We start from the raw sequence: 15,359 nt of genomic DNA, 5'->3' as shown, positions 1-15,359 counted from the left end.
ATTCAACTGAACGGATGGCCCAACACCCAATGATCTACAACTCACCCTAGAACCACCCTATCACCGTAAAGTTTTCATAGGCTTGAACCTATTGGTGACTTCATGCACCAGCCTAGTACCACCCTACCACACTATAGGAGAATAAAACAAGAATGGACTCCCATACCAGGGAAAATTGTCCACTTTACAATGATATAGAATGATGTAGAAGAAGAAGACACACTAGACCATAACCCCAACTATGACACAACCACCTAATGATGATCCTAGACCTCCCAACACTGCCTCTTCAACTCTTCGCAGATAGACACTTGTAAAACTTTTACAATGATGCTTTTACAATGACTTTGTACAATGATACTTTTACAATGATTGTATGCAGTGCTTCACACTTGAAGACTTCATATGTTGAACTTCTTGTTGTTGTTCTCCACCTTGATTGCTACTCTTTCACACTCTTCAAAACATTAGACTATGCATTGAGTCTTCCCTTGATGAATATATAATACCTGCAAAAATTCTTCAAGGAAATACCCATGACATGATAATAGCAAAACTTACCTCATCCTGCAGAGCATATGCCAATGCTAAACAAAAGCAACAAATTAGAATACAAAGAACCTAATGAAATTAAGAAATGAACATGCATATATAGAAGATACATGTAGCTTACCTTTGCTGCATCATTTTGTTGCACCTTACTCTTTGTTGCCCTAGAATGACTAGTCCTTTGCACCCCTTGACAACACTTGATCTAGTTTTTCTAACCTTCTAGGAGCACGATATTTAATCTGGTTTATCTCTGTGATTTCAGATCCTCAATATTTGAACCTCGGTCCTGTATTATTCCTCTGAGTCTTCTTTCCAATTGCACATGTGTGACCTGATTTGGACTCTTTAAGGCAAATTTATGCTCAATCTCTCACAATGACCTAATTATGGACTAGTTCAGTAGAGCGAACTTGTACGGCATGCCACGTGTCATTGTTTACTCCTTCGGCTCTACAATTGATACACAGAAAACTAAAGTCCATGTACTATCTGTTATAGACATATTTTGGCACTGCAACCCCAATCACATATGTCCATAAACCAAGGGATTCTAAACCCATAAAAGTTTTGTTTCACACCCTAAATGAACAAGGTCAGCTGATTACATCATCTCCCAGAAGTTCTCCATGAAAAAATACTTAGAACTGGTGAAAACTAGACCATACAGACTGCTCCATGCATAGGGTGTGATGCATCTCACCTATTACACACGGGGGGCGCAATGCATACTGAAAAGCCCTTCTGTAGGGTGCAATGAACGAGAGTATACAAATGGCAGAAGCAGTGTGCCAGGTGGAAACTCAAAGAATCTTCTAGAAACTACTCATTTGACACTTGCCTCTCTGAATTCACCTAGGGATGAGTAAGAGATCTGAAATCTCCAAGTGGGACCAAGAGCTATCAGTGAAATGACACTAATCAAAATCCCAGAAGCTGACTCACCCTCCTGTGAACATCTATATGTGGATCCCTCATCTTAGAGATCCAGAGGCTAGAATTTTGTAATTTGCAAGGAAGTGTTGTTGGTTTCTCTTTGAAGACATTGTTGGGTGATCTTGCTTTGTATGAGATGAAGAGGGATTTCATGCTGGTAGGATGATGCTCGATCAGACAGCCTGGTTGTAATCTTCTCTTCTACTACTTCTATCAATAAAGCTATTTGTGTTTTCCTCCATATGCTTGTATATCTCTGAATCTTGTATTTGTATATGCATTTATATGGTTAATGTACATCTGATTCTACATTGTTTATGGTTATAGATCTCTATGCTTTGATGGTATTTTGCTGCTTTGACTCTACAGGTGTTCTTTGAAGCGGGACATGCGAGAAAGGAGTGGCAAAAGCTCTACCAAGGGAGAAAGGAAACGAGCAAGGAGACTAGAGAAAGACTGAGGTTGGTACTCTTTGCTTCTCTCTCATCTATCTCTCATAAAGGAAAACACAAGTGACTTTAGTTTGTTTGTTTCTAACATAGCTACCCATCTTAGTGGGACTAGCAGCTCTGAATGGGCACTAGTTTTACCAATAACAAAATGGCGACTCCACTCGAGAGCGAATAGTTTGTTTGTTTTGTTATTGCTGTTTGATTTATAAACCACAGAAGGAGCCTGAAGTCAAGCCAGCTAGCCTTCGAACTGCTTTTGCTATGCAACTGCAAAGTAGATCAACGCTAGCTTCAGTCAATCTCTGGGTTGGTTTATGAACTGAACATCTAGCTTGCAAACATCCTAAGTGCTCTGGTGGTAGCTCTAAAAACCTCATTAGATCAGCCCCTATACTTTGTGTTTACTGAAAATCATTAGCTCAGCCTAAACCCCTGAACTTAGCTGCAAACTGTGAGTGAAAACCAAGTTCAGTCTCGTCCCTGGACCATCGCACTGTCTCTTCTTGGAAATCTAGATGCATCCCACCTCCCATGTGTTGCAGGTGAGATGCATCCCTATTTCCCTATGTTACAGGTGCAATGATTGAATGAGACTATTTTTGCCACCAGATTTTGGTTTTTTCTTCATTGTCTTCAGCTTTATGTAGTAGTTTTGTTGTCTATGATCAGTACATCTCTGTTGAAACCATCTTCCTTTGCATTATTCAACCTCCACCGGAAGGAATTGTGAAGGTTTTTTTAATGTATTTTTCATCATTTACAGTTCTCCTTTGCAAATAGTAGCTTAATCGAACTCTCATCTTTTGATTTGAAAGTGTCACAAGTGTCATTTTCAGTCAAGAAAAAGAGTGTCACAAAGCATTCCTCTTTTAGATAGTCGATTACATTGTTGCCATTGTATTTGATTTGAATCATTAGTATTTAAATTGTCAAAAGCAGTTTTAAATTCAAAATTGCAAAGTGTCGACTTGACCTTACTTTCGTTTTTCGAAAAGAAAATTGTTAGTACTATCTCTTTGAAAGAAGATAGTTTAGATCTATACTTAGTTTTCTTTTTGTCATTCTCACATTAAGGAAACTGAAAAACAATACATGCATGTGCATTTGCGTTAATACTGCATGCTGAAGTTGATTTAGGAAAATTGCATCTAGTGTGTGCTCTCTGCTCTATGTTGAAAGAATTTCATTTGTCTCTCCTTAGTAGCTAGGATTTTCATTGCAAAAAGAAAGTAAACGACTGTTTATCATCTTAGATTGCATATTTAGGAATTGTATATCTACATCATGTGGTGAACCTTAAAGGCAAACTTCTTAAGAAATATCAACTATAAAATAAACTTCAATGAACATAAAAACGCTTTGGAAGAACACATTAGGAATTGTATATCTACATCACGCGGCGAACCTTAAAGGCAAACTTCTTAAGAAATATCAACTGTAAAATAAACTTCAGTGAACATAAAAATGCTTTGCAACCTAACGCACAACATCTAGAAGTCTAGGCTAGAGACATATTCCGGCATCGTAAAGCCTGGTAACTATCACTTTCATCATAGGTTGGGTGATTCCTCCTCTTTGAGATAACAAGTGCCAGTATGGACTTGTGCTCCCATGTACCGTCGAGTATATATTGGGAGACCACAATAGGCTACATCCTTTATCCTTAGGAAGCCGTGTCTGCCGCCTTATCGATCGCAATGTAGTGAACACAGCATTCGGGAAGATTGACTGTCGTACCGTAAAAAGTATTTTGCAGTTTTGCGATTGGTTTGGTAATCCCTCTATCTAGATTTCCAGAGTAGTCACTTTCGTTCCTTTTCAGACTCCTTAAAAGAAAAGGTCCATCTAAGAACTTGTCACTTTAGGCTCATTAAAAATCGAAGGCAACTAGAGTCATCTTTAACTTTTTTCTCAACTCTTAAAAATTGAAAAAGCAAGTTGTGTCAAAGCGTCATAAAATTTATTTTAATTGGAATAACGTCATTGTTCCCTCGTTGGTCTTAGGTTGAGAAAATGGAGTCTACCAATCAAGGATTTCCCCTTGAGGGGAATCCTAGTCCCTTCTCCTCTTGGGGGGATGTTGGTGCTCCACACATGGCTACATTGTCCCTTCCAGGACTCACAATTGGCCTGCCAGTATGGATTTTCTTGACCTCTGTCATTCAAAACACCACAATTCCTCAACAATCAAATCAGCAACCAGATGATATTGAAGTTGCTCCCCTACCTTCTACTTCGTTTGTTTCTCCCTCTCCTTCTTCCTCTTCGCTTGGTGAAGCTAGTAACGCTAAAAACAAAGTAACTGAGAAGAAGAATAAAGGGAAGGAGAAGAAGAAGAAGGATCCAACAGCAAAAGGGGGCAATCGTACATCATCTAGCAAAAATCCACACACTGCACCTTCCAAACATAAATCTCCATGTGTCATTTGCAAGGGAGACCACTATCATTAAGATTGTCCCTACATCCCATGGATCCTGAGGGACTGGTCTCCCCGCTTGCACAATCCGGTGTCTTCAACCTCTAATGATCATGTTGAGAGCACACCATCAACTAGAAAAAACGAAGCCAATGGAAAGAAAGGAAGATCTAAATTTCCTTGTAGACTGTGTGAAGGCGATCATGTCCTCCACCGTTGTCCTTTCCTAGACGAAGCTAAAAGAGTCTTGGATAACCATCCTGCGTCACTGCAACGGCTTCCTCTTGGATACAAGAAACTCTTGCCGAGTCCTTCGCTAGTTGAAAATCTGACTGACACACTGTTTCCGTCGGTTGAAGCACCTATCATTGAATATAGACCCTCTGAGTCCACACCGGACAAAGTCAACAGGTCGAGACGGCAGTCAACCCAATCTTGTTTTCAGAGGGCCCACCTTCAGATGATACTATCACCAAAGAGAATGAGAATGACACCGTTCAAATTCTCTTCGTAAGCACAGAGTCCGATGAACATGGGGACAATCTACCCATTCCTTTACCGCAGGAAGGAAGTTCGTCAGAGGTTTATCTAGCCGTTTATTCGGTCCCACCTCCAAGCAATCTAGTCGTTTCCTCCAATTGGAATCTACTAGGCAGACCCCGCCTACCATCAAATATACCATTCCAAATCATAGTACAAGCTTACAGAATGGTCATGGTTGGTACTATTATAAATGAAGGGGCTTCTGTGAGTATCCTTTCCTCAACTTCTTGGAAAGCGCTTGGTTTGCCATCGCTTCTGCCTGAGATTTGAAATCTGACAGGCTTCAACAAAGGAACTAGTCGACCGTTAGGGATCCTTCCAAATTTGCCTATAACATTGAGAAGGAAAATCGTTCATATAAACGTGATGGTAGTCCAAGGACCTCTAGATTACAATCTACTCCTTGGGTGTGACTACATTTATAGCATGGGAGCTATTGTTTCCTCACTCTTCCGAGTGATGTGTTTTCCACATGAAGGTAGAGTGGTCCACCTAGTTGACCAGCTTTCAATCCCCAGTTCAAACACAACTATTAGTCAATTGCCATCCCTAACTGGTCATTTTGCACAAGGAATGTCTCATCAATCTCCAGTCCGTCCAATTGATCATTGCGAGTGATTCGGTGATTGTGACTGAAACCTAGGAGGCATGCGCCCTGGTCTACTTCGGCAGAAAAACCCCAGATATAAAGTAGGTTTCCACATGGGAATATGACTATTTTGACAACCCTGTCTATTTAGGAAAATGGATCAGGCTAGAAAAAGATTCTCTCGTCAAAGGTTATGTGATTGGCACTGACAACAGTCACCTTTGTCCATTTCGATCGACATCGCCAAGGAAGTGTTTTGTCTGAAACACAGATGGAACAATCTTGCTAATGCAAGAACTTCCATATGGTGACCTGGAAACTCTACTTTATACCTTGGGGCATGCAAACCTTTTTGCATGCAAGTGAAAAACACCCATTTATTTTCTTAGTTTGTAGGCTCTTAACCCTTTAAACTCATAGGTTGGTCGTTCCTAGCTTGCATAACGAAAGGCTCAGAGAAAAGTTGCGCATGGGGCAAGCTCCCTAAAAAATGAACCTATCAATGAGACATCCTTATTATACTACTGGCACGAGCAGTTTTACGCAAAGTTCAAGCTCGTTAAAAAATAAACCTAGCCACGAGCAGTTTTACGTGAAGTTCAAGCTCGTTAAAAAATAAACATAGCCATGAGCAGTTTTACACGAAGTTCAGGCTCGTTAAAAAATAAACCTAGCAATGAGAAAATGTTCCCCCAAAGTTTAAGATCATTAAAAAATGAACCCACCTTCAGTAAATAACCATTGCGATTGCATAATTATCAGCTTTTGAACCTTGGTCGTGTTCTCACCATCACCTCCACTCTTTTTTAGCTGATCATATGCCTCCATTTGATTGTTTACCCTTTTGAGGAACAGTTGCGACGAGTGATTTTATTAGCCACATTCTTTACACTATCGTGATTGAAAAGTTCCAAACCTTACCTGGAACCAGTTGCTATCCAAAAACATCACTCGTTCCTCAAAAAACAAGTCTCCTTTAAGCTCTTTTCATCTGACTCGTAAAATATGAAAAGATTGTTGAGCAATTGACCTCTCCAACTCGTTAAAGCAACCAGAAGTGCCATCCCTCCTCTAGATTTTAATATTTTTGGACCTGAGGGATCGTTGCACAAAAAGATCGAGTGCTTGTCTTGTTTGGCTCGTTAAAACTATCGAAAAGTCATCCCTTTCGTATTATTTTATACTTTTTCGGACATAAGTGATTACATTACGAAAAAGGACTGTCGGAGTTGCCTTTACATCCCTTTTAGACTCTAAAATTGAAAAGGACCAAGTTATCATTGTTGTTAAACTCGTTAAAACAATAGCGACAAACTTGTCCACGCAGACAAGAGCGAGTTTCACTGTCGCTAAGGTCGTTAAAATATAACGACGAGTTTTCCCAAAGGGAAAATTATAGAACAAGCATATGTTATCCTCCTCAAGCTTGACAAAAATTAATAGGTACTGGTCACCAATGACTGGGGAAAAAGGGAAGAAAACTTGAATAACTTCATTGGTAGTAAGTCGCTCTTAAACATGACACTTTCACTCCGTCACCATGATTAAGTCAGGTTAGGTTATTCCGTTCACCGGTCATATCACCATTGGTCCACCACACCATCCATTTTTGGGGTTAATGCTACCAATCCATTTCAGTGTCGCCAATATGTTCAAGAGAAGTCGCTCAGAGAATTCACCAACCTAGCTAACACCTCATCTGTTGCAATACCTTCACTCTCCATTTTTCATGACCACCACCCTGAACATTATATCATCAGATCATTTTCACCTCCACAAAATCATTTGCTTCTTTCCATGTCGTAGATGTGGGATTCATTAAGGCCCTCCTATGACGGGTCACTTCTTGTCGACATCAGCTCATTATCCAAGAACCTGACTTAGGAACAACCCTTCCAGTACTTTGAAGCTTGCATGCCTCAATGGCAAGTTTGTCACTTCCAGCGACAGGTTTACATCAATGGCCTTCGACTGAAAGAGTTTGCGTGGTTTTCAACATCAACTCATGTATTCACACCACGTGAATTGTACTGCAATACCTTGACAGTTATTATCATTATCGGTGATTCCTCTCACGCCTGTTAACAGCTTACATCATTGGCTGGTAATCAGGCGATGTATTTCCATGTTCGACTTCAAAACATCTTTTCACATGGATCAACTTGTACTTCGAGCGAAGATTGAACAAGTTTGAAGACCTTGGATCTAGTTTCATCCATTCGGGCTACGATATATTCAGGAAAATAAATACATCAAATGTACATCACAACTACACATATAATCATCCAAACTAAAGGATGATGGCTCTACCAGAATGATCAATCTACCACACAGACGATTGTTTGTCTTATGTACATGAAAATGAATTTATAAAGCTGAGCATGGGAATGCCCGCCTCAGCTAGATCATGAAAATATTATGAAGATAATGTATTGTATTGTATCTTATTACAGGTCACCTTCCAGTTTGAAAAACCTTGGATCGTCATTATAAAGCATTTCACCCCACATCAAAAGATTTACGACCTCATGCTTTAGGGGGCAACTGTTATAGACATATTTGGGCACTACAACCCCAATCAAATATGTCCATAAACCAAGGGCTTCTAAACCCCTAAAAGTGTTGTTTCACACCCTAAAGGAACAAGGTAAGTTGATTACATCATCTCCCAAAAGTTCTCCATGAAAAACTACTTAGAAATGGTCAAAACTAGACCATACAGACTACTCCATGCATAGGGTGTGATGCATCTCACCTATTACACACGAGGGGTGTGATGCATACTGAAAATCCCTTCTATAGGGTGTGATGAGCGAGAGCAGACAAATGGCAGAAGCAGTTTTCTAGGTGGAAACTCAAAGAATCTTCTAGAAACTGCTCATTTGACACTTGCCTCTCTGAATTCGCCTAGGGATGAGTAAGAGATCTGAAATCTCCAAGTGGAACCAAGAACTATCAGTGAAATCATACTAATCAACATCCCAGAAGCTAACTCACACTCCTGTAAACATCTATATATAGATCCCTCATCCTAGAGATCCAGAGGCTAGAATTTTGTAATTTGCAAGGAAGTGTTGTTGGTTTCTCTTTGAAGACATCATTGGATGATCTTGCTTTGTATGAGGTGAAGAGGGATTTCATGCTAGGAGGATGATGCTGGATCAGACAGCTCGGTTGTAATCCTCTCTTCTACTACTTCTATCAATAAATCTATTTGAGTTTTCCTCCATACGCTTGTATATCTCTAAATCACGTATTTGTATATGCATTTATATGGTTAATGTACATCTGATCCTACATTGTTTATGGTTATAGATCTCTATGCTTTGATGGTATTTTGCTGCTTTGACTCTACAGGTGTTCTTTGAAGCGGGACAAGCGAAGAAGGAGTGGCGAAATCTCTATCAAGGGAGAGAGGAAACGAGCAAGGAGACTAGCGGAAGACTAAGGTTGGTACTCTCTGCTTCTCTCTCATCTATCTCTCATAAAGGAAAACACAAGTGACTTTAGTTTGTTTGTTTCTAAGATAGCTACCTGTCTTAGTGGGACTAGCAACTCTGAATGGACACTAGTTTTCCCGATAACACTATCTGCCACCTTTTATAGAAATCCAATCCTCTTCTCAGAGAGAGAGTCATGACGATTTTCCCAAGGTCACTTCTTTGAGATGAAATTTGGCAGCCTGCAAAAACCCTAACTTCCACATATCATATCTCTGACAATATAGCGAACCAAGATCTGAAACTTGGTCACAAAGGTCATCAGTATTGCAAATCAAATGGGTTTTAATTTCAAAATCTAAGACTTCGCAGAAATGAAGTTATAGTGAAAATTCCACGATCCCTTCATTTGGAGGGTATATGAGATTTCTTTTTATAGAGTTGAGAGGGGCTTGTATAGAGAACATTGGAGGGATTTTCGAAGCTTAAAAGATTATTAATTATTGACTATTCAATGACCAAAACTAATTATGAGTGCCATTCCACAACCCCATAGGTTTTCAGCCCACTAACTGGGGTTACTAACTTCAAACATGAATATCTCTCAAACCGTGAAGAATTACTTGTCGTGCCATATATCAACGGAAACATCTCGATGAGTAGAATCTATATAGAAGATACTTGACTTAAAATAGAGTAATTTTTCAAGTCAAAATTCCCTTGTAAGATCAAGGTAGCCCCTGGTGCTGCTTGGGTTGTCATCAATGACAACCTTAGATCACCTTTAGATCAATAATCTCCCCCTTTGGCATTGATGGCAACACAAGTACTCCCCCTATGATCTAGGCACCTCTTCCTACTGCCTTCTCTCCCCCTTTGACATTGATGGAAAAGGGTAACTCCCCCTGACACACAACCATCCTGCAGACCTATACACACTTCCACTCCCCCTTTATTTTCTGAATAAGGAAAATGTAATGAGAACTTGGGAGAATCCCAAGCTTCTAGCGAAGATATTCAAATGCTTCACGAGGTAAAGGTTTAGTGAAGATATCAGCGATTTGTTCTTTTGTACCAACATATTCAAGTTTGATATTCTTTTCAGCGACTTGCTCTCTACAAAATGATATTTTATCAGAATGTGTTTTGTTTTTGAATTCATGATAGGATTCTTGGAGATGCTGATGGAATGGGTGTTATCACAAAAGATGGAATAGGCTCACTGAATTGTACTTGAAGATCTTGCAAAGTTTGTTTCATCCAAAGAACTTAAGTACAACAAGTTTCCGCTACAATGAATTCTGCTTCCACTATAGATAACGAGATTGAGGTTTTCTTTTTGCTCAAACATGATACGAGACAACCACCTAGATAGAATGTTGTTGTACTAGTACTCTTAAGATCATCAATGCTTCCTGCCCAGTCTGCATATGTAAAGGCTTGAATAATGAGATTATTGCCCCTGGGATACCACAAGCCATATTCTGTTGTGCCCTTTAGATATCAAAGAATTCTTTTGACGACAATAATATGTGATTCTTTTAGTGTTGCTTGGAATATTGCTACTTGCCCAACTGCTTGCATAACATATGGTCAGGAGGCTATTACATATAGAAGACTACCAATCATAGATTTGTACAACCTCTAATCCACATCCTTAAATGAGTCGTCAATGCTCAATTTGCAACCTGTTACCATCGGAGTAGGGACGGGTTTGCAATCTTCCATTTTGAATTTCTTGAGCATTTCTTTGATGTACTTGGCTTGACATATAAATATTCCTTTCTCTTGCTCAGATATTTGAAGCCCTAAGAAGTATGTCAACTCACCAATTAAAGACATCTCAAACTCACTTTGCATCTTTGTAGCAAAGTTCTTACTTAGTCGATCATCATTGCTACCAAAGATTATATCATCCACATATACCTCAATGATTGTTAAATTATCCTTATCTATTTGTACATAAATATTGCTATCAGCAGTACCTTTCTTCAACCCTTGTTGATGTAGATATCTGTCAAGATGAGCATACCATGCTCTGGGAGCCTGCTTTAGACCATACAAAGCCTTCTTTAACCTGCAAACATAGTCTTCTTTTTCTGATAGTAGAAAACCTTTAGGTTGTTATATGTAAACTTCTTCTTCTAATTCTCCATTCAAAAATGCTGACTTAACATCCATTTGGTAGACTTTTATTTTTCTTGAGCATGCATAGGCGAGAAAAATCTGGATGGTTTCCATTCTGGCAATTGGTGCAAATGTTTCGTCGAAATCAATATCTTCCACTTGTGCATATCCTTTGCACACTAATCTTGTCTTGTTCCTGGTAACCTGTAATCCTTCAATTGTTTTGCTCCCCCTGAACCTTTAATGAAACTACCATCTTGTTCAAAATACCTTCCTGTCAATCGTACACCTGTGCCATATAATGTTGCATAGACTCCTCTTATACAAACATTAAGGAGTCAACAAGCCAGATTGTTCAAAATAGTGAGTCACCTAATGGGCCATCTTGACTTGAGTCATTATCTAAATCAAATACTAATTCCTTATGACCTTTTATTTTTACAAATCCTAAAAGCATAACTGCTGAAACCTTGTTATCTGCTTTGTCTTCTTGTACCTGTTTCCTTTTCTAGACCTTCTTATTCCTGCAATCTCAAGCCATGTGCCCATAGTTATGACACTTGAAGAATTCAATGTTGTCCGTAGGTGATTCCATCTGATATCTACAACCACGAGCGCTATGGCCATAGTTATGGCATTTGAAACATTCAATATTTGGCCCATTTAGCACATATTCTCTTATGACAAAATCATCGTGGAACCTGTCTCATGATCCTGCAAACTTGCTTTTAGGGTTTTAAAGATAATGATTGTACCTGTCAAAAACTTCACAATCCCTAGCCATATGTCCATAGTTAGCACATAAAAATCAATAACCATTAAATAAATGAACACACCTAGAAGATTTTTCATCCTTCTTCGGAGGCAGTGTTGTAGTTTCTTGTGGTCCTTTTGTTCTTGATTGCTTTGGTCTTGTTCTTTGGAGTTGCAACATTCTTCTTTGGATTTTCACTTTGATCAACTTCCTTCTTAAAATCATCCTGCGAAGCTGTGGAGCTTGTACATTCATCAACTAGAGCTTTACCATCTTTAATTGCCTTCATTTTTTCTTCTTCATCTATCTTATCGTGTAAGTATTCTTTTTTCGATCCTTTGAGTTTGTTGATCTCATCACGAGTTGCATCAAGTTCTTCTTGCTTTTGAGCAAGATCTTCTTCAAACCATCTTTTCAATATCTTCCTTCCTTTTTCTGCCTCCTCAACCTGTAGCTTGAGAAGAGTGGTCTTCTCTACTTCTTTGTTGAGAACTTGTATCTGTTCCTTCTGATTCTCGTTTTCAATCCTGAGTCTGCTTATTTCTATTGAATATGTTTCTAATTCCTTTTGCTTTTGGTCAACGAAGGATATGTATCTTTAATCAGATTCCTTCCTTTCAATTTCTTCTTCTTGCATCTATTGTGTGATCCTGCTAATCTCTGCAAATGTTGTGTCGAGTTCTTGTTTCTTATGTTGGACTTCTCTCTTGAGGTCTTGTGTTGATGTATTATTGATTTCTTCCAACTTCTTTTGAAGTGACTCTTCAATACATTTGTGTTCTTCAACTTCAATTTTGAGACCTTGAACTTGTTCTCCAAGAGTATTGGAACAGATCTTCTCAGCCTTGAGCTCTTTTATAAGCATGATTGCCTCCTTAGAAAATTCTTCTATGATCAACCCTTCTTCATCATACTCAAAAGGATCTGAGTTTTCAATAACACCTTGATCTAATTTATTTGTTGAATAAAGATTATGAAGCTTTACCCAAAGAGCTTTAGTTGTTGAACATTGACCAACTTTTGTTTTCATAGAATTTGGCAAAACATTCAAAATTACATTCATGGCCTTTAAATTGTACATTTTAGCTTTGTCAATAGGTGTGTCTCCAGAAACAATTGATTCCCATACTCCATGTGCCTGCAAAGATACTTCCATCCTGGATTTCCATATCCAGTAATTATCTGCATCAAAATCAAGGGTTGGTACACAATACTCACTTTCTTGAGATTTTGTTGTACCTGTACCTTCCTTTGAAATCCTTGTAACTCGCTTCTTTGTCTTTCCCATCTCTATGCTCTAAAAAATGACTTCTAGCGGTTAAGTTGTCACTGAAGGAACCAAGCTCCGATACCAATTGTTGGAAAATACTGGGGAGGGAGGGGGGGAATGAATCAGTATTCCTTAGCAATTAGCACTTTTAAATCTTTTCAGAGCATTAGTTAATCTTCAATTATTATTAAAATTTATGCAGTAATAACAATAAATAAAAGAACCCATGAGGCACAAAGATTTTAGGTGGGAAACCCTCTCTGGGTCAAAAACCACCGAACACTTTCCTAATAAATTCTTTAATCTTCAGCCCCAACTAAAATGAAAGAAACAAATTCCTAGAATTCTAGAGAAACATGCTTCTCCAGCTCCCACTTGATGGACGCTCCAATGCCCGAGATTCTTCAGTAGTCAACTAAACAGATGCTCCAACACCCAATGAGCTACAACTCACCCTAGCACCACCCTACCACCCTAAAGTTTTCATGGGCTTGACCCTGTTGGTGACTTCATGCACCAGCCTAGCACCACCCTACCACCCTATAGAAGAATAAAAGAAGAATGGACTCCTGTACTAGGGAAAATGGTCCACTTTACAATGACATAGAATGATGTAGAAGAAGAAGACACACTAGAACGTAACTCCAACTATGACACAACCACCTAATGATGATCCTAGACCTCCCAACACTGCCTCTTCAACTCTTGGTAGATAGACACTTGTAAAACTTTTACAGTGATGCTTTTACAATGACTATGTACAATGATACTTTTACAATGATTGTATGTTGTGCTTCCCACTTGAAGACTTCATATGGTGAACTTCTTGCTGTTGTTATGCACCTTGATTGCTGCTCTTGTCATGCTACCCTTTCTCACTCTTCAGAACATTAGATTATGCATTGAGTCTTCTCTTGATGAACATATAATACCTGCAAAAAGTCTTCAAGGAAATACCCATGACATGATAATAGCAAAACTTACCTCATCCTGCAGAGCATATGTCAATGCAAAACAAAAACAACAAATTAGAATACAAAGAACCTAATGCAATTAATAGATGAACATGCATATACATAATATACTTACCTGTATCTTACCTCTTCTGCATCATTTTGTTGCACCTTTCTCTTTGCTGCCCTAGAAAGTCTGGTCCTTTGCAACCCTTCACAGCACTTGATCTAGTTTTTCTTGCCTTCTAGGAGCATGATATTTAATTTGATGTATCTTTGTGATTTCAGATCCCCAATATGTGATCTTTGGTCCTGTATTATCCCTCTGAGTCTTCTTTCCAATGCCACATGTCTAACCCAATTTGGACACTTCAAGACAAAGTTATGCCCAATCTCTCACATTGACCTAATTATGGAATAGTTCAGTAGAGTGAACTTGTACAGCATCCCACTTGTCACTGTTTTCTCCTTCGGCTCTAAAATTGATACAAGAAAAAAAACAAAATTCCTTGCATTATCCGCCACTTTTTATAGAATTCCAATCTTCTTCTCAGAGAGAGAGTTATGACGATTTTCCCAAGGTCATTTCGTTGAGATGAAATTCGACAGCATGCAAAACCCTAACTTCCACAGATCATATCTATGAAAATATAGCGAACCAAGATCTGACATTCAGTCACGACATTCATCAGGATTGCGCATCAAATGGGTTTTAATTTTAGAATCTAAGACTTCATAGAAGTGAAGTTATAAAGAAAATGCCACGATCGCTGCATTTGGAGGATATATGAGATTTGTTTTTATAGAGTTGAGAGGGGCTTCTATAGAGAATGTTGGAGGTATTTTAGGAGCTTAAAAAGTTATTACTTATTGGCTATTCAATGACCAAAACCAATTATGAGTGCCATACCACAACCCCATATGGTTTTAGCCCACTAACTGGGGTTACCAACTTCAAACATGAATATCTATCAAACCATGAAGAATTACTTGGCATGCCATATATCAACGAAAACATCTTGATGAGTAGAATCTATCTAGAAGAATCTTGACTCAAAATAGAGTAAGTTGTCAAGTCAAAATTCCCTTGCAAGATCAGGGTAGCCCTTGGTGTTACTTGGGTTGACATCAATGACAACCTCAGACCATCTTTAGATAAACAATGCCTACTTCCAAAACTGGTTGTCCATATGAGCCTTAAGAGTCTCATTTTTCTGCTTAATCTCCCTCTATTTAGAAAAGATATTTACATTTGCAGCAATGCTAGCCTCTGTAGATTGGATTATTTCCATAGGTTTCGAAAAAGAAGAATTGGGATCTGTTATCCCT

The sequence above is a fragment of the Pinus tabuliformis genome, chromosome J (assembly GCF_031772625.1).
Source record: "Pinus tabuliformis cultivar Carrire ecotype Pingquan chromosome J, CPIR1, whole genome shotgun sequence".
In the NCBI taxonomy this organism is placed as follows: domain Eukaryota; kingdom Viridiplantae; phylum Streptophyta; class Pinopsida; order Pinales; family Pinaceae; genus Pinus; species Pinus tabuliformis.
The sequence above is the reverse complement of the archived record's forward strand: the minus strand, read 5'-3'. Positions refer to the sequence as shown.